Here is a 19,589-nt window from a genome sequence, read left to right as displayed (position 1 = left end):
ATTGTTCATAGATAAACTTGATCATAAACCCACAATTCATCGGTCTCAACAAACACACTGCAAAAGAAGATTACATCGAATAGATCTCCACAAGAGAGGGGGAGAACATTGTATTGAGATCCAAAAAGAGAGAAGAAGCCATCTAGCTAATAACTATGGACCCGAAGGTCTGTGGTAAACTACACACACTTCATCGGAGAGGCTATGGTGTTGATGTAGAAGCCCTCCGTGATCGATGCCCCCTCCGGCGGAGCTCCGGAACAGGCCCCAAGATGGGATCTCACGGGTACAGAAGGTTGCGGCGGTGGAATTAGGTTTTTGGCTCCGTATCTGGTTGTTTGGGGGTACGTAGGTATATATAGGAGGAAGGAGTACGTCGGTGGAGCAACGTGGGGCCCACGAGGGTGGAGGGCACGCCCAGGGGGGGTAGGCGCGCCCGGGGGGTAGGCGCGCCCCCTACATCGTGGCTTCCTGGTAGCTTTCTTGACGTAGGGTCCAAGTCCTCTGGATCATGTTCGTTCCGAAAATCACGTTCCCGAAGGTTTCATTCCGTTTGGACTCCGTTTGATATTCTTTTTCTGCAAAACTCTGAAATAGGCAAAAAAATAGCAATTCTGGGCTGGGCCTCCGGTTAATAGGTTAGTCCCAAAAATAATATAAAAGTGTATAATAAAGCCCAATAATGTCCAAAACAGAAGATAATATAGCATGGAGCAATCAAAAATTATAGATACGTTGGAGACGTATCAAGCATCCCCAAGCTTAATTCCTGCTCGTCCTCGAGTAGGTAAATGATAAAAACAAATTTTTGATGTGGAATGCTACTAGGCATAATTTCAATGTAATTCTTCTTAATTGTGTTATGAATATTCAGATCCGAAAGATTCAAGATAAAAGTTCAATATTGACATAAAAATAATAATACTTCAACCATACTAACTAAGCAATTATGTCTTCTCAAAATAACATGGCCAAAGAAAGTTCATCCCTACAAAATCATATAGTTTAGTCATGCTCCATTTTCATCACAAAAGAATGCTCTCATCATGCACAACCCCGATGACAAGCCAAGCAATTGTTTCATACTTTAGTAATCTCAAACTTTTTCAACCTTCACGCAATACATGAGCGTGAGCCATGGATATAGCACTATGGGTGGAATAGAATATAATGATGGGGGTTATGTGGAGAAGACAAAAAAGGAGGAAGTCTCACATCAATGAGGCTAATCAATGATCTATGGAGATGCCCATCGATTGATGTTAATGCAAGGAGTAGGGATTGCCATGCAACGGATGCACTAGAGCTATAAATATATGAAAGCTCAACAAAAGAAACTAAGTGGGTGTGCATCCAACTTGCTTACTCATGAAGACCTAGGGCACTTGAGGAGGCCCATTGTTGGAATATACAAGCCAAGTTCTATAATGAAAAATTCCCACTAGTATATGAAAGTGACAAAACAAGAGACTCTCTATCATGAAAATTATGGTGCTAATTTGAAGCACAAGTGTGGAAAAAGGATAGTAGCATTGCCCCTTCTTATTTCCCTTTTCTTTTTGCCTTCCATTTTTTTATTTGGCCTTCTCTTTTTTTGGGACAATGCTCTATTAATGATGATCATCACACTTCCATTTATTTACAACTCAATGATTACAACTCGATACTAGAACAAAGTATAACTCTATATGAATGCCTCCGGTGGTGTACCGGGATATGCAATGAACCAAGAGTGACATGCATGAAAGAATTATGAACGGTGGCTTTGCCACAAATACTATGTCAACTACATGATGATGCAAAGCAATATGACAATGATGAACGTGTCATGATAAACAGAACGGTGGAAAGTTGCATGGCAATATATCTCGGAATGGCTATGGAAATGCCATAATAGGTAGGTATGGTGGCTGTTTTGAGGAAGATATAAGGAGGTTTATGTGTGAAAGAGTGTATCATATCACGGGGTTTGGATGCACCGGCGAAGTTTGCACCAACTCTCAATGTGAGAAAGGGCAATGCACGGTACCGAAGAGGCTAGCAATGATGGAAAGGTGAGAGTGCGTATAATCCATGGACTCAACATTAGTCATAAAGAACTCACATACTTATTGCAAAAATCTACAAGTCATCAAAAACCAAGCACTACGCGCATGCTCCTAGGGGGATAGATTGGTAGGAAAAGACCATCGCTCGTCCCCGACGCCCACTCATAAGGAGGACAATCAAAGAACACCTCATGTTTCAAATTTGTTACATAACGTTTACCATACGTGCATGCTACGGGGCTTGCAAACTGCAACACAAGTATTTCTCAAATTCACAACTACTCAACTAGCACAACTTTAATATCACTACCTCCATATCTCAAAACAATCATCAAGCATCAAACTTCTCTTAGTATTCAAAACACTCATAAGAAAGTTTTTACTAATCTTGAATACCTAGCATATTAGGATTATTTAAGCAAATTACCATGCTATTTGAGACTCTCAAAATAATCTAAGTGAAGCATGAGAGATCAATAGTTTATATAAAACAAATCCACCACCGTGCTCTAAACGATATAAGTGAAGTACTAGAGCAAAGACTATATAACTCAAAAGATATAAGTGAAGCACATAGAGTATTCTAATAATTTACGAATCATGTGTGTCTCTCTCAAAAGGTGTGTACAGCAAAGATGATTGTGGTAAACTAAAAAGCAAAGACTCAAATCATACAAGACGCTCCAAGCACAACACATATCATGTGGTGAATAAAAATATAGCTCCAAGTAAAGTTACCGATGGAAGTAGACGAAAGAGGGGATGCCTTCCGGGGCATCCCCAAGCTTTGGCTTTTTGGTGTCCTTAGATTATCTTGGGGGTGCCATGGGCATCCCCAAGCTTAGGCTCTTGCCACTCCTTGTTCCATAATCCATCAAATCTTTCACCCAAAACTTGAAAACTTCACAACACAAAACTCAGCAGAAAATCTCGTGAGCTCCGTTAGCGAAAGAAAACAAAAGACCACTTCAAGGTACTGTAATGAACTCATTCTTTATTTATATTGGTGTTAAACCTACTGTATTCCAACTTCTCTATGGTTTATAAACTATTTTACTAGCCATAGATTCATCAAAATAAGCAAACAACACACAAAAACAGAATCTGTCAAAAACAGAACAGTCTGTAGTAATCTGTAACTAACGCAAATTTCTGGAACTCCAAAAAATCAGCCAAAATAGGAAGACCTAGACAATTTGTTTATTGATCATAAGAAATTGGAATCAATATTTTATCACGTTCTGGTGATTTTTAACAATTATTTTCGTGAACAGAAAGTTTCTGGAATTTTCTGCAAGATCAAATAACTATCATCCAAGAAGATCCTATAGGTTTAACTTGGCACAAACACTAATTAAAACATAAAAACACATCTATCCAGAGGCTAGAACAAATATTTATTCCTAAACATAAGCAAAAAGCAAAAAACTAAAAATAAAATTGGGTTGCCTCCCAACAAGCGCTATCATTTAACGCCACTAGCTAGGCATAAAAGCAAGAATAGATCTAGGTATTGCCATCTTTGGAAGGCAATCCATAAGTGGCTCTCATAATAGATTCATATGGTAATTTTATTTTCTTCCTAGGGAAGTGTTCCATGCCTTTCTTTAATGGAAATTGGAATCTAATATTCCCTTCCTTCACATCAATAATTGCACCAATCGTTCTAAGGAAAGGTCTACCAAGAATAATAGGACATGAAGGATTGCAATCTATTTCAAGAACGATAAAATCTACGGGCACATAGTTCCTATTTGCAACAATAAGAACATCATTAATTCTTCCCATAGGTTTCTTAATAGTGGAATCCGCATGGTGCAAGTTTAAAGAGCAATCATCAAAATCACGGAAACCTAGTAAATCACACAAAGTTTTTGGAATCGTGGAAACACTAGCACCCAAATCACACAAAGCATACCATTCATGATCTTTAATCTTAATTTTAATAGTAGGTTCCCACTCATCATAAAGTTTTCTAGGGATAGAAACTTCCAACTCAAGTTTTTCTTCATAAGACTGCATCAAAGCATCAATGTTATGTTTGGGAAAGGCTTTATTTTGACTATAGGCATGAGGAGAATTTAGCACAGATTGCAACAAGGAAATACAATCTATCAAAGAGCAATTATCATAATAAAATTCCTTGAAATCCAAAATAGTGGGTTCATTAATATCTAATGTTTTGATCTCTTCAATCCCACTTTTATCAATTTTAGCATCAAGATCTAAAAACCCCGAATTTTTGGAACGCCTTCTAGGTAAAGGTGGGTCATATTCAGTCCCATCATTATCAAGATTCATATTGCAAAACAAAGATTTAATAGGGGACACGTCAATAACTTTTAGATCTTCATCTTTATTTTCAAAGTTTTCCGGCTTAGCGGCCATCTTATTAACTAAGGTGGCTTGCCTATCCGATATTTCAGCTATTAACTTCTCAAGATGAGCAATTTGGGATCTCAAACCATCAAATTCTTTAGACATATCATCGAGCTCTTTATTCATATAACTCATAAAGCTTTTTTGTTCCTTAAGCTCATTTCTAAAGAAATTATTATGCTCAAATTGTAAGACCATAAAACTCCTGACATTGCCTTCGATCTCTTCCAACCTTTTAAGGTGAAGATCACCAAATTTAGGCAGAGCCATCGTAACAAACAAGTAATCCAACACATGAGCAAACAAGAAGCAAGCGAAAAATAGGCGAACGAAAAAGAGAGGGCGAATAAAACGTCAAGGGTGAAGTGGGGGAGAGGAAAATGAGAGGCAAATGGCAAAAAATGTAATGCGGGAGATAAGGGTTTGTGATGGGTACTTGGTATGTTGACTTTTGCGTAGACTCCCCGGCAACAGCGCCAGAAATGGCTACTTGCTGGGAGTCAAATCTTGACTTGACTTTGCGTAAGCCTCCCCGGCAACGGCGCCAGAAATCCTTCTTGCTACCTCTTGAGCACTGTGTTGGTTTTCCCTTGAAGAGGAAAGGGTGATGCAGCAAAGTAGCGTAAGTATTTCCCTCAGTTTTTGAGAACCAAGGTATCAATCCAGTAGGAGGCCACGCACGAGTCCCTCGTACCTACACAAACAAATAAATCCTCGCAACCAACGCGATAAGGGGTTGTCAATCCCTACACGGTCACTTACGGGAGTGAGATCTGATAGATATGATAAGATAATATTTTTGGTATTTTTATGATAAAGATGCAAAGTAAAGAAAGTAAAATAAAAACGGCACAAGAAATAGCTAAGTGTTGGAAGATTAATATGATGGAAAATAGACCCGGGGGCCATAGGTTTCACTAGTAGCTTCTCTCGAGAGCATAAGTATTCTACGGTGGGTGAACAAATTACTGTTGAGCAATTGACAGAATTGAGCATAGTTATGAGAATATCAGGTATGATCATGTATATAGGCATCACGTCCGGGACAAGTAGACCGACTCATGCCTGCATCTACTACTATTACTCCACACATCGACCGCTATCCAGCATGCATCTAGAGTATTAAGTTCATCAGAACAGAGTAACGCTTTAAGCAAGATGACATGATGTAGAGGGATAAACTCATGCAATATGATATTAAACCCCATCTTGTTATCCTCGATGGCAACAATACAATACGTGCCTTGCTGCCCCTACTGTCACTGGGAAAGGACACCGCAAGATTGAACCCAAAGCTAAGCACTTCTCCCATTGCAAGAAAGATCAATCTAGTAGGCCAAACCAAACTGATAATTCGAAGAGACTTGCAAAGATAACCAATCATACATAAAAGAATTCAGAAGATTGAAATATTGTTCATAGATAAACTTGATCATAAACCCACAATTCATCGGTCTCAACAAACACACCGCACAAGAAGATTACATCGAATAGATCTCCACAAGACAGGGGGAGAACATTGTATTGAGATCCAAAAAGAGAGAAGAAGCCATCTAGCTAATAACTATGGACCTGAAGGTCTGAGGTAAACTACTCACACTTCATCGGAGAGGCTATGGTGTTGATGTAGAAGCCCTCCATGATCGATGCCCCCTCCGGCGGAGCTCCGGAACAGGCCCCAAGATGGGATCTCATGGGTACAGAAGGTTGCGGTGGTGGAATTAGGTTTTTGGCTCCGTATCTGGTCGTTTGGGGGTACGTAGGTATATATAGGAGGAAGGAGTACGTCGGTGGAGCAACGTGGGGCCCACGAGGGTGGAGGGCGCGCCTAGGGGGGTAGGCGCGCCTCTACCTCTTGGCTTCCTGGTAGCTTTATTGACGTAGGGTCCAAGTCCTCTGGATCATGTTCGTTTTGAAAATCACGTTCCCGAAGGTTTCATTACGTTTGGACTCCGTTTGATATTCTTTTTCTGCGAAACTCTGAAATAGGCAAAAAACAACAATTCTTGGCTGGGCCTCCGGTTAATAGGTTAGTCCCAAAAATAATATAAAAGTGTATAATAAAGCCCAATAATGTCCAAAACAGAAGATAATATAGCATGGAGCAATCAAAAATTATAGATACGTTGGAGACGTATCAAGGCCCAACACGAGTCTACAAGAAGAAGGTTGAGTAGTAGACATCAATGAGCCCAGATTCCGAGAAATGGCTTGAGGCCATGAAATCTGAGATATGATCCATGTATGAGAACAAACTGTGGACTTTGGTTGACTTGCCTGATGATCGGCGAGCCATAGAGAATAAATGGATCTTCAAGAAGGAGATTGACGTTGATGGTAATGTTATCTACAAAGCTCGACTTGCCGCAAAAGGTTTTCGACAAGTTCAAGGAGTTGACTACGATGAGACTTTCTCACCCGTAGCGATGCTTAAGTCTGTCCGAATCATGTTAGCAATTGCTACATTTTATGATTATGAAATCTGGCAAATGGACGTCAAAACATCATTCCTTAATGGATTCCTTAATGAAGAGTTGTATATGATGCAACCAGAAGGTTTTGTCGATCCTAAAGGTGCTAACAAAGTGTGCAAGCTCCGGCAATCCATCTATGGACTGGTGCAAGCATCTCGGAGTTGGAATATACGCTTTGATGAGGTGATCAAAGCATATGGTTTTATACAAATTTTCGGAGAAGCCTGTATTTACAAGAAAGTGAGTGGGAGCTCTGTAGCATTTCTAATATTATATGTGGATGAAATATTTTTTATTGGAAATGATGTAGAATTTCTGGATAGCATAAAAGGATACTTGAATAAAAGTTTTTCAATGAAAGACCTCGGTGAAGCTGCTTATATATTGGGCATCAAGATCTATAGAGACAGATCAAGACGCTTAATAGGACTTTCACAAAGCACATACCTTGATAAAGTTTTGAAGAAGTTCAAAATGGATCAGTCAAAGAAAGGGTTCTTGCCGGTGTTACAAGGTGTGAAGTTGAATTAGACTCAATGCCCGACCACTGTGGAAGATAGAGAGAAAATGAAAGTCATTCCCTATGCCTCAGCCATAGGTTTTATCATGTATGCTATGCTGTGTACCAGACCTGATGTGTGCCTTGCTATAAGTTTGGCAGGGAGGTACCAAAGTAATCCAGGAGTAGATCACTGGACAGCGGTCAAGAACATCCCGAAGTACCTGAAAAGGGCTAAGGATATGTTTCTCGTTTATGTAGGTAACAAAGAGCTCGTCGTAAATGGTTACGTCGATGCTAGTTTTGACATTGATCCGGATGACTCTAAGTCGCAAACCGCATACATATTTATATTGAATGGTGGAGCTGTCAGTTGGTGCAGTTCCAAGTAGAGCATCGTGGCGGGATCTATGTGTGAAGCGGAGTACATAGATGCTTCGGAAGCAGCAAATGAAGGAGTCTGGATGAAGGAGTTCATATCCGATCTAGGTGTAATACCTAGTGCATCGGGTCCAATGAAAATCTTTTGTAACAATACTGGAGCAATTGCCTTAGCGAAGGAATCCAGATTTCACAAAAGAACCAAACACATCAAGAGACGCTTCAACTCCATCCATGATCAAATCAAGGAGGGAGACATAGAGATTTGCAAAATGCATACGAATCTGAATGTAGCAGACCTGTTGACTAAGCCTCTTCCACGAGCAAAACATGATCAACACCAAGACTCCATGGGTGTTAGAATCATTACAATGTAATCTAGATGATTGACTCTAGTGAGTGGGAGACTGAAGGAAATATGCCCTAGAGGCAATAATAAAGTTGTTATTTTATATTTCCTTATTCATGAAAAATGTTAATTATTCATGCTAGAATTGTATTGATTGGAAACCTAAATACATGTGTGAATACATAGACTAACAATGTGTCCCTAGTGAGCCTCTACTTGACTAGCTCGTTGATCAAAGATGGTTAAGGTTTCCTAACCATGGACACGAGTTGTCATTTGATAACGGGATCACATCATTAGAGAATGATGTGATGGACAAGACCCATCCGTTAGCTTAGCATAATGATCGTTTAGTTTTGTTGCTATTGCTTTCTTCATGTCAAATGCATATTCCTTCGACTATGAGATTATGCAACTCCCGGATACCGGAGGAATGCCTTGTGTGCTATCAAACGTTACAACATAACTAGGTGATTATGAAGATGCTCTACAAGTACCTCCGAAGGTGTTTGTTGAGTTGGCATAGATCAAGATTAGGATTTGTCACTCCGAGTATCGGAGAGGTATCTCTGGGCCCTCTCGGTAATACACATCATAAGAAGCCTTGCAAGCAAAGTGACTAATGAGTTAGTTGCAGGATGATGTATTACAGAACGAGTAAAGAGACTTGCCGGTAACGAGATTGAACTAGGTATGAATATACCGACGATCGAATCTCAAGTAACATACCGATAGACAAAGGGAATAACGTATGTTGTCATAACGGTTCAACCGATAAAGATCTTCATAGAATATGTAGGAGCCAATATGAGCATCCAGGTTCCGCTATTGGTTATTGACCGGAGAGGTGTCTCGGTCATGTCTACATAGTTCTCGAACCCGTAGGGTCCGCAGGCTTAACGTTCGATGACGATTTAGTATTATATGAGTTATGTGCTTTGGTGACCGAATGTTGTTCAGAGTCCCGGATGAGATCACGGACATGACGAGGAGTCTCAAAATGGTCGAGAGGTAAAGATTGATATATAGGATGATAGTATTCGGACACCGGAAGTGTTCCGGATAGTATCGGGTATTTATCGGAGTACCGGGGGCGGGGTTACCGGAAACCCCCGGGGAAAGATATGGGCCATATGGGCCATAAGAGGGGAGGACACCAGCCCACAAGGGGTGGCGTGCCCCCCCAAGGAAGGAGGCCGAGTGGGAGAAGGGAAAGAGGGGGTTTGCCCCCCCTTTCCTTCTTTCCTTCCTCTTCCCTTTTCCCCCTTCGGCAATTATGGAAGGGGGAGGCCGAATTGGGGAGGACCCCAAGTAGGATTCCACCTACTTGGGGTGCATCCTTTCTGCTCCCCTCCCACCTATATATATGTGGGAGGGGTGCCTAGAACACAGAACATCAACTGTTAGCCGTGTGCGGCGCCCCCTCCACAGTTTACACCACCGGTCATAGTTTCGTAGTGCTTAGGCAAAGCCCTACGAGGATCACTACACCATCACCGTCACCATGCCGTCGTGCTAACGGAACTCATCTACTACCTCGACACCTTGCTGGATCAAGAAGGCGAGGGACGTCATCGCGCTGAACGTGTGTAGAACTCAGAGGTGTCGTACGTTCGGTGCTTGATCGGTCGGAGCTAGAAGAAGTTCGACTACATCAACCGCGTTGTCAAACGCTTCCGCTTTCGGTCTACGAGGGTATGTAGACACACTCCCCCCTCGTTGCTATGCATCTCCATGTATAGATCTTGCGTGAGCGTAGGATTTTTTTTTGAAATTGCAAGCTACGTTTCCCAACAGCATGTACTCATTCTGTTGAGCTTTTTCAAGGAAACTTCAAGCATTTTGAGCCTGCATGGTTAGTAAAGTGGTAATAGGTAATGCATCGATAGTTTTCTTAGGCACCCAAATAGCTTTCTTTGGGGGGCCATTTCTGCTGTTTGGTCCAACATAGCGAGCAACAGCCTCACCATGTTGATTTTTGAACAACTTATAGTTGTCCAGAGAGTCATCATCAGGATATTCAGGTATGGGAGAGTTGTATCCCGAAAGTAATGCTGGATCGAGCGTTTTGCTCTTTGCAAGGAACCCAAACAGTTTGAGGATATTGATGTGGTTCCCAGTAAGTGCCATTTTCATTCAGTTTCCTTTCGAAACCGATACCTTCCTTCCTTGGATATTTGTGAAGAATAGATTTCTTCAGAAGGTCACAAAGGGTTTGGTGCCCTTTGAGATATTTGAACATTCCTATCTGAAGAAGATCTTTCAACCTAGCATTTTCATTAAAAATAGACCCATTTTCCTTGACCGAGGGGTTAGCATTCACAGATGATTCAGCATTGGTTCGTTCAAGGCATTTTAAGTAAGGTGGCACAAACACCTCAGGTTTATCCTTGAGTTGTTGGGTGAGAAGAGAATTTTCTCTAATCAAATCTTCATGAGCCTCTCTCAGCGCCTCGAGTTCCTATTTCCTTTTCAGGTAATCATAGGTCAATCTTTCATGGTCTAGTGAGAGAAAATCATGACGAGTTGAGAGTTCATCCATTCGTGACTTAAGAGTGGAATACTCTTCGGTCAACGATTGATTTTTCTCCATATCCTCAACCAACAACCCTTCAAATTTCCTGAGGGTTTTCTCAATGTTCACAAGAGAGTTTTGTTGAATATTGGCAATTTTGATTAACTTAGCATGGTCATCCTCATCAGAAGAATATTGGTCACTTGAGTGAACCTTGTGATGTTTGGAGGATACCTTTTCTTTCGAAGCCTTAGCCATGAAGCAGTAGGCAGGAGTTTCATCGTCGCTTGACGGGTTCCCGAAGAAATTTTTCGCCGGAGAGGAGGCGCATGCTACGCCAGCCATGCTCGAGTCGGAATCCTCATTAGATTCATCGGCTTCTTCGAAGGCAGACGATTCTTCTTCTTCAGAATCCATCTCCTTGCCGATGTACGCCTCGGCCTTGCAAGAAGTATGCTTGTGGTTGGAGGAGGACTTGGACGGATTCCTAGGTGAAGATCTTGAAGCAGATTTTGAAGTGGAGTTGTCCTTCTTCTTGAAGAATTTCTTTGTTTCCTTTTCTCCATCGGACTCGTAGTTCTCACTCTTGCTTTTGCCTCGATAGTTGCTCGAATCATATCTCCCACTAGCATAGATTTCAGCTTCCCAGAGAGGGCAGTCCGAAATGAAGTGTCCAGGCTTTTTGCACTTGAAACAGGTGTATTCTCCAGCATGTTTTGACGAGGATTTTGAACCCCCAGAGTTGCTTGAACTTATTTTCTGGAACTGGCTCTTCTTGTGGAAGGTTGGAATCTTTTTGTGATCAGTGCGAGATCTTTGCTGAGTCTTTCTAGATCATCTGAATCTTCTTCGGCATTTCCATCGATGGAAGAATCAACTACAGCCTTTAGAGCATGATTTTTGCGTTGACTGGAGCCATGGAGATCTCTCTTCTCTTATTCTTGTTCCTCGTCAGTGCTTAGTCTTCCCATGATATCAGCAGAGTCAAGGGTTTTGAAATCAGGACGTTAATGAATCATCAGGACAAGAGTGTCAAATGAACTTGTCGAATGAACTGTCAAGAGAACGAAGCAGTTTCTTCACAACTTCATGGTCAGTGATGTCTTTGGCACCAAGAACTTGAAGTTCATTTTCTATGTCACTGAGGCGGTCAAAGGTTTGCTGACAACTTTCATTTCCAATGCTCTTGAAGCGATTGAATTTCGCTGGTAGAGTATCAATTCGAGCTTCTTTCTGCTTTGAAACTCCTTCATTGATTTTCTCGAGGAGGTCCCATAGTTCCTTCGCAGTTTCACATTTGGCGATAGTGAAGAAATTGCGCTGGATTGAGGTGGCCACCAATCTCATCTTTGGCTTGAGCATCTAGCTGAATGAGCTTCTTTTCTTCACCGGTAGGGGCTTTGAGGTACAGCGATTGTGTGCCCAAAACTACACCACGTTCCACATATCATCATCTATTGCACGGAGACGGATCTTCATCTTCTCCTTCTAGAAGGGGTAGTCTGTCCCATCGAATACGGGAATCTTGAGATGTGATTTGTAGTTCACTGAAGACATACTTAAACTCCAAAGTCATTAGACTAAAATGAGCAGAGTCAAGGAGTACCTTGCTCTGATACCAATTGTAGGAACAAAGTATGTCTACCAGAATGGGAGTTTTAAATTTTCTTCGAAAAACTTAAATCTCTTAGAACCCAGCTGCGGAAAGAATGAAAAACAAACTATAGCGAACTGAAACAGAGTACCGAAAAGAAACTAAGACATGGATTGATACAAGTCATGCGAAAGAAAATACATCGAAGGTAAACATGGGTGATAGAGATAACCGAAGATGCTCGATGGCGACAAGGTATTTGTTCGACCAGTTCGTCCTTCTACACAAGGATTACGTCTGGTTGGAGGGGTTGTGACTTAACACGGAAGATAAACTCTCTTTACCCTATTCTCCTCGACAATCGATTCGTCAACCGATGCTGATTACTCGTGGTAGATGCTTGAAGGCGATCTGAACCTTTATAGACTTCTTCTTCGAGAACCACAATCACTCTTGGTCTCTGACGAAATTGACACCTAACCGTCTAGAGAGTTTGCAGCTCTCAAGAGTAATAGGTGGAGGGTACTAAACTTAGATTCCAGTGATGCTGAACCATTATCTAATTCTTCGGCTCTAGGTTTTTTCTCTCGATGGATTTTAAACTCAAATCGCTCAGAGAGTGGGTTGCTCAACAATCTTCTCAGAATCAAACCGAGCAGCCACCGGACATAGCCGGCGCGGGTGGCTATTTATAACCGTAGCCTTCCCAGATGGGAAATGACCATTTTGGACACGAGGTCCAGCCAATGGCCAACCGACACGTTTGCAATGCTCGGATTTTGGAGCAATGGTAACATTACTTGAGGAACATATAATGCTAACTCGTCGGTCCGAGACAAATCTCTCGCATCGAAGAAGATCATAGTCTCTTGCTGGCAAGTATTTGCTCGGAGCACAAAGATATTTCTCTCACCGCTTTCATAGGATTTGGGTTTAGCATCAGAGAATCAAAGCTTCGAACGCTACACCCCTCTTAATAGTACGGTGGTCCTATGACTCAAGGAAAGAAGAAGAATAATGAAACAAATGCTATGTCTTCACTTCGTCTTCATTCTTCCTCGAACGCAGTCATATTCTTTGAACAGACACCGAGCCAATTGCTCGAACTTCAGCAATTTTTAGGGGTCACTCTTGTTAGCTTCATCTTCGGTGATAACCTTCCCTACCACACAGGGAGATTATCTTTGTCGTTTGCATCATACTCCTCAATACTTTAGGGACCTATTACTCTGTGTGCACTAGCAAACATAAAGTCTCATATTGTTTATGTCAACAAACTCCAAAACATAAGGAGCCTATTATTGCACCAACTCGCGGAGATCGACGCAGAGGTGGGCGAAGAGGAGGCGCATGCTACCGCTGACGTTGGTTACACCGCCACCGTGGCTCGCGCCCTGCGGCCACAATCACGAGGCTAGCACGTCCACATCCGTTGCCGACATGCCATTAACAAGCCGGACTTCGGCAAGAAAGAGTAGCACATGGGACATCGTCGTGGCTTGGGTCCCATGAAGGCTACTCCTATTCTTCGCCTCCCATAGCTTCACTTCCCGGGGTTCATGGTTGCCCGATGAGCTTGCTGGACATGGAAAATACATGCTGTGGGACACGGATGCCGCCACGGCCGGCGATCATTTAGACTAGGTTAAAGAAGCCTAACCGTCTATAGTTTAGTTGAAATATGTCGAAAATTTAATGATTTTGGTCTGAGAAGAGGAGGAAGATGAATCATCGCCGCCGTCTACCACTGACCGGAGAAGATGCACTGCTTACCTGCTTGTCGGTGAAGATCCGTGTGGGACGGAGAGCTCAATGGGGGAATGGTGGGGGGAGTTTGCGCGGTGAACTGAGGGTGAGTATATAGGGCGACAGATTCGGCGGGAGGTGACCTGATTCCTCCCATCGTTTTTTTGTGGACGCCCATGAGCTCGCACCATCTCCCTGCTCACACGAGCTCGACACCATGCTTCCCTCCCCTGCATCACCCGAGCCTGGCTGAGGGGAAACGACCGATTCAGCCGTTCCTAGTGAGCCTGGCTAGGGGAGGGTGCTTTGAGTTTCATGCTATCCACGCCAAACAGTGAATACAGGATTCCAAAGGGGCCATTTTTACATCACGTAGGCTCGATTGGATCTAATGTAGCCTACCAAACATGCCATTAGGTTGTTGTGCCTCATTGCAATGGTTGTTTTCTCACATAATCCTATTTCACGCTTTATGTGCCAAATACAGGCAATGCCGCAAACCGGTGACCACGTCATACATGAATGGGCTGGCCCATTAAGCGACATGTACGAGCGTTGTCCCTGGTTCTGGGAAGCTTCCAGGCCAATTTTGGGAAGCCTATCTTTTTCCCGTTTATTATTTTTTGTTTCATTTTTTTGTTTTCATTTTCTTTTTTCATTTTAATTTTCATGAATGTTTACATTTTCTAAATTTTGGGAAGTGTTTGAAATGATGAACAGTTTTCAAATTCATGATTTTTTTTCAAATCCTTTATTTTTTGAATTTGGGAACATTTTGAATTCATCATATTTTTTCAAATTCATGATTGTTTTGGACTTTGTGATCTTTTTTTTGAATTCACAAACTTTTTTGAATTTGTGATTATTTTTTAGTTCACTAAAATTTTTGAATTTTGGCAAAAAAATTCAATATTTTGAACCTTTTCCATTTATGTTTTTCTTAAAAAATAAACCGGCAACCGATCAACGGTCGCCCATGTCAACCAGGTGAGCCGGTAAAAGGACCAGGTCAACCACGTGAATTGAGCACACAAAAAAACATGCGTAACAAGGAGCTGCGAGGGCTAGCTTGAGGGGCCGGCCCATGCGCGAGGTGGGTGCGAGCGCTAGCTTGATAATCTGCGCTGAATGCACTGAGGGAGCTCTTTTTTAGGGGAAAAGCCTAACTTTGTTCATCATAATCCAAGAAAGGTGGGATAGAAATTATATCATGTGATTGACCAAACCACACATGACGCCCTGAAAGTAGTGTAAGGGAAATTTTAGCTAAACTATGTGCCTCATAATTAATGGCATGACCTTAAAAAATAAGGCTACAAGTAAACAGAGCAGCTCGAGTTTAATCTCATTAATAATGGCTCTGGATCTGCCTTGGTTACTTTCATTCCAACAACCTGTTTAGAGTCACAGGCTATGATGAACTGGTAGATGTGAAGATCTTTTGCTAGGCACGGTGCCTCCAGGCAAACAATGGTTTCCGTAATCTCTGGATCATCAATACCTTCAATGACCAAGGCTGAGCTGCCTAGGTAATTCCGTTATAGTCACGGCAGACCGCGGACACGGTTCCTCTCCCCCCAGACCTAATACCCGCGTCCACGTGAATCTTGCAGAAGTTCGAAGGAGGCTCCCTTGGCCTTTTTTGAGCAATCCGATCATGTTTGCGACGGGCGGACTAGAACTGACTGGCTTCTTTGTGTTGATAATCTCTAATTCGACAATAAATCTTCTGACGAAAGAATGCATTGTATGCGGACTCTGAAAGATGCCTTCATGGATGGCTCCTCCTCGCTGACCACCCAAAGGGTGACCGCAAGTTTCACAAATGTCACATGAGATAATTATTCCATATCGGTAAACAACGAATATTTAGTATTTGGTTCCGTTGTAGCTGCCAGTGCCTGGCCCAATTCTTCATCAACCAAAGCCCAGGTGCAATGTTATGTCGTGCAATCAACTAAAGATTGACTCCATGAATCCGGGGCTCCGCAAAGTTCACAAGAGCTGGATGGTGACATATGCCGGTGAGCCCGTACATCTTCGGTCGGTAATGATTGCTTAGATAGCCTCCATAAGAATGTACGAATCTTTGGCAGGACTTGGACTTTCCATATTTTTTCCCATGCACCCTCGTCTATGTTCCTTACTAAAGACCCCCCGGAGCCATTTAGCCAAGCTTCCCTGCGTTCCCTGGTTACAACTAACATTTTGTATGCAGATTTCACAGAAAAATGTCCCTTCTTCTCATGGTTCTAGCACCACGAGTCCTATATATTCCGTGTGCATAAAGGTATACCCAAGATAAATTCAGGGAGCTCCTAAACGGCGCTTCATGCGCCCATCCGCACAACTGGCGCTCCCGCAGGCGAGCAGTTGGGCCGGCCCAACGTGCTGGGTCGCTCCGCTCCCGCTTCCTTTGCTCGCTCGACTCGCTGATTCTTTCGCTCGTTCACTCAGCGGCGCACTGTTTGTTTGGCCGTTGACTTAAAAAAAGTAGGTCTGGAACAATTTACAAATTCGTAAACAGTTCATGAATTTGGAAAACATGCAAAAATTAAAAAAAAATCATGAGTATGAAAAAGGATCATCCATTTCAAAAAAAAGTTCATCAAATATGAAAGAAAGTTCATTAATTTTGAAGAAAAGCTCATCGAATATGAAAAAAAATCATCGATTAAAAAAATTCATCTAATTTGGAAAAAGTTCACTGAATTTGAAAAAATCATAAACTTAAGAAAGGAAAAGAAAAGAAGAAAGAAAAATAAAAGAAAAACCATATAAAAACCATCCAGCAAACCAGAAAAAGTAATAAAAAAAGATACAATTTGACACACAACAATTGGAAGAAAGAAAAAGGAAAAAAATATGGAAGTGAGCTATCCAAGTTGGTTACAGCGTTACATACGCAAAAAGTTTGAGTTTTTCAAGAAACGAATGAAAAAAAACTAAATGGATCGAGCCCAGAAAGGAAGGGGGCGTGGGTTGGTTGGGAATTAAGGAAGTAAAGGCCGACGCCGTTTAGGAAATGCCACGCACAGATGTTGATACATACATACATAAACTCATTTTTATGAACTCATGTACGCACACCTACTCTATAAGCATCTTCGAGAGACTGAGTCGACACATCATCTTGAGATTGACCAAGTCGTTATATACGGCTTCGTAGTCGATGGGAAGGTCTCCTCTACTGAACGCACGTTGCCAAAAGATCTGAAATGAATTTAGAAAAATGCAAGCACCAATATCAAATCTAGAAATTAAACTCTAGTGGGTTAGGGACATCATTGTCCTCCTAGCCATCCAACTAGGTTGGTTCACGTGGTTTTTCAGCGCCAGTTAGATTTTTTTAAGTGGTAAACCAAAACTTTATTGCGAAGTAGCAGCCCGGTTTACAGGAATAACAAACTGGTCATAGGGTAAACCCAGCCACAAATGGCGACCAACATCTAATGAAGTAGAAAATTTAGCTAAATTGTGTGCATCAACATTCATAGTACGACTTTCAAAAATGAAATCACAGCTTGTGAGTTCTCTCGCCCGAGCATCAATCTCCTTAATGATTGCACTATACCTTCCTTCAGTTTCATTCTTTATCTCCACCACCACTAATTTATTATCACATGCAATAACAACTTTGTCGAGGGACAAGTCCAGCGCAAGCGCTAGAGCTTCACGGCAAGCGAGTGCCTCCAATGCTGCCGGGTCTGAAATGTCGGTAAATACCATAGCTGATGAACCAAAGAAGAGGCCTGTGTGATCACGGCAAACCGTAGCGGATGCGCCACTATTACCCTTTCTTGCAAGACCTCCGTCAACTTGTATCTTCGCCACCCCGGGGCTCGGCGCTGTCCATTTCATTGTACTTCTCACCCGCATCCCACCCGTAACTGGATGCTTTGCTTTGCAAGACTCGGTTTTCAAGGACTCCAATTCGGATATGAAGCTAGTGACGAAGCCATGAGTGGCATGTGGACTCTGAAGGATTCCCTCATGGATCGCTTTTCTTCGTGCTGCCTAAATAGCCCATAGAGTAAGAACTAACTTGATCATGCTAGCATGTGGTAAGTCGTCGATAGTTGAAAATAGCCAAAGCTTGGCATTTGGCTCAGTCGACGCTTGAACATAGTCAGCCACATCATCATCGACCAGAGCCCAAACGCAGCGGGCAATAGAGCACTCCAAGAGTGAATGACGCCAACTATCCCGCATCCCGCAAAGTTGGCATTTTTCATCGTTGGCCATATTCCTTCCATGCCGAACATCTTCAGTGGGGATGGTGTGCTTAGCTAATCGCCACAAAAAAATATGAATCTTTCCCGGGACTTGGACTGACCAAAGCAAGGTCCAAGATTTAGCTTCAACTTCATAATCAGAAGAACCTGTATTCCCTTTGAGCCAGTCTTCCCTACGCCTTTTTGTATCTGCCAACATACGCTAGGCCGATCGCACTGTGAAGATTCCGTTCCTTTCAAAGTTCCAAGCCCAATAATCATCCATTCTCTGAGTACATCAAGGAATACTCAATATGGGCTTGGTATCGAATGCCAAAAATAACTCATCCAGTCTCCTTCTATTCCAGATGGCGGTAGTACTATCAATAAGATCACTCACCAGGTTTGGTGGGTTAGCCAAGAGACACACTATTGGCCTCGTAGTTGCATGTCTAGGGATCCAGTTATCTACCCAAATCCTGGTTGTAGCACCATCACCGATTCGCCTAATAAGGCCTTGACATAGGACGTCGCGGCCTTCCAGAATGGCCCTCCACACCTGAGATGGATGATTCCCCAATTCCGCCGACAAAATTGTTCCAATGGGGAAATAGACCGCCTTTAAAATCTTTGCACACAAAGAGTTAGGGCTGCAAAATTCTCCATGACTGTCTAGCCAGTAGAGCTAGATTGAACAACTCAAAATCTGGGAAACCAAGACCTCCAATGAATTTAGGCTGAGTCATAACCTTCCATGAAACCCAATGGCTTTCTTTTACCTTCTTTTCTTCCTCACCAGAATTGCCGAATGAGTTTATTTAGATGCTCATATAGTCCCCTTGGCAATTTAAAGCAGGACATAGAATATACTGGTACAGCCTGTGCAACTGATTTAACCAACACCTCCTTTCGAGCTGTAGATAGCGTTTTCTCAATCCATCCCTTCACCTTACTCCATAGCCTATCTTTCAGAAATTTAAATGCCCCAAACTTTGAAGTACCTAAATCAGAAGGCATGCCTAGATACTTGTCATTCAGTGTTTCATTGGGCACGTTCAAAATACATTTAATCTTTGTTTTGATGTTTGCTGGACACCTTTTGCTATTTTTTTTGATGATTTAGCAGTATTAATTCTCTGCCCTGAAGCTTGACAATATGTTTTCAACAGGTTTGATACCTCGATCGCCCCTTCACCAGATGCTTTGAAGAACAGTAGGCTATCATCTGCAAACAGAAGGTGATTAACAGGTTCAGCGCTAGTTAGATGATTCATAGAACGCTGCCTTGTCTCGTCCCGCGTGCATGTGTGGCAGGACCGTACGAGCCATGTGGGCTTGCCTGCTAGGATGATGGTCGGGTGCAGCTATCTTGCACATGAAGACGGAGCCT

The sequence above is a fragment of the Aegilops tauschii genome, chromosome 5 (genome assembly GCF_002575655.3).
Source record: "Aegilops tauschii subsp. strangulata cultivar AL8/78 chromosome 5, Aet v6.0, whole genome shotgun sequence".
Lineage (NCBI taxonomy): Eukaryota > Viridiplantae > Streptophyta > Magnoliopsida > Poales > Poaceae > Aegilops > Aegilops tauschii.
The sequence above is the reverse complement of the archived record's forward strand: the minus strand, read 5'-3'. Positions refer to the sequence as shown.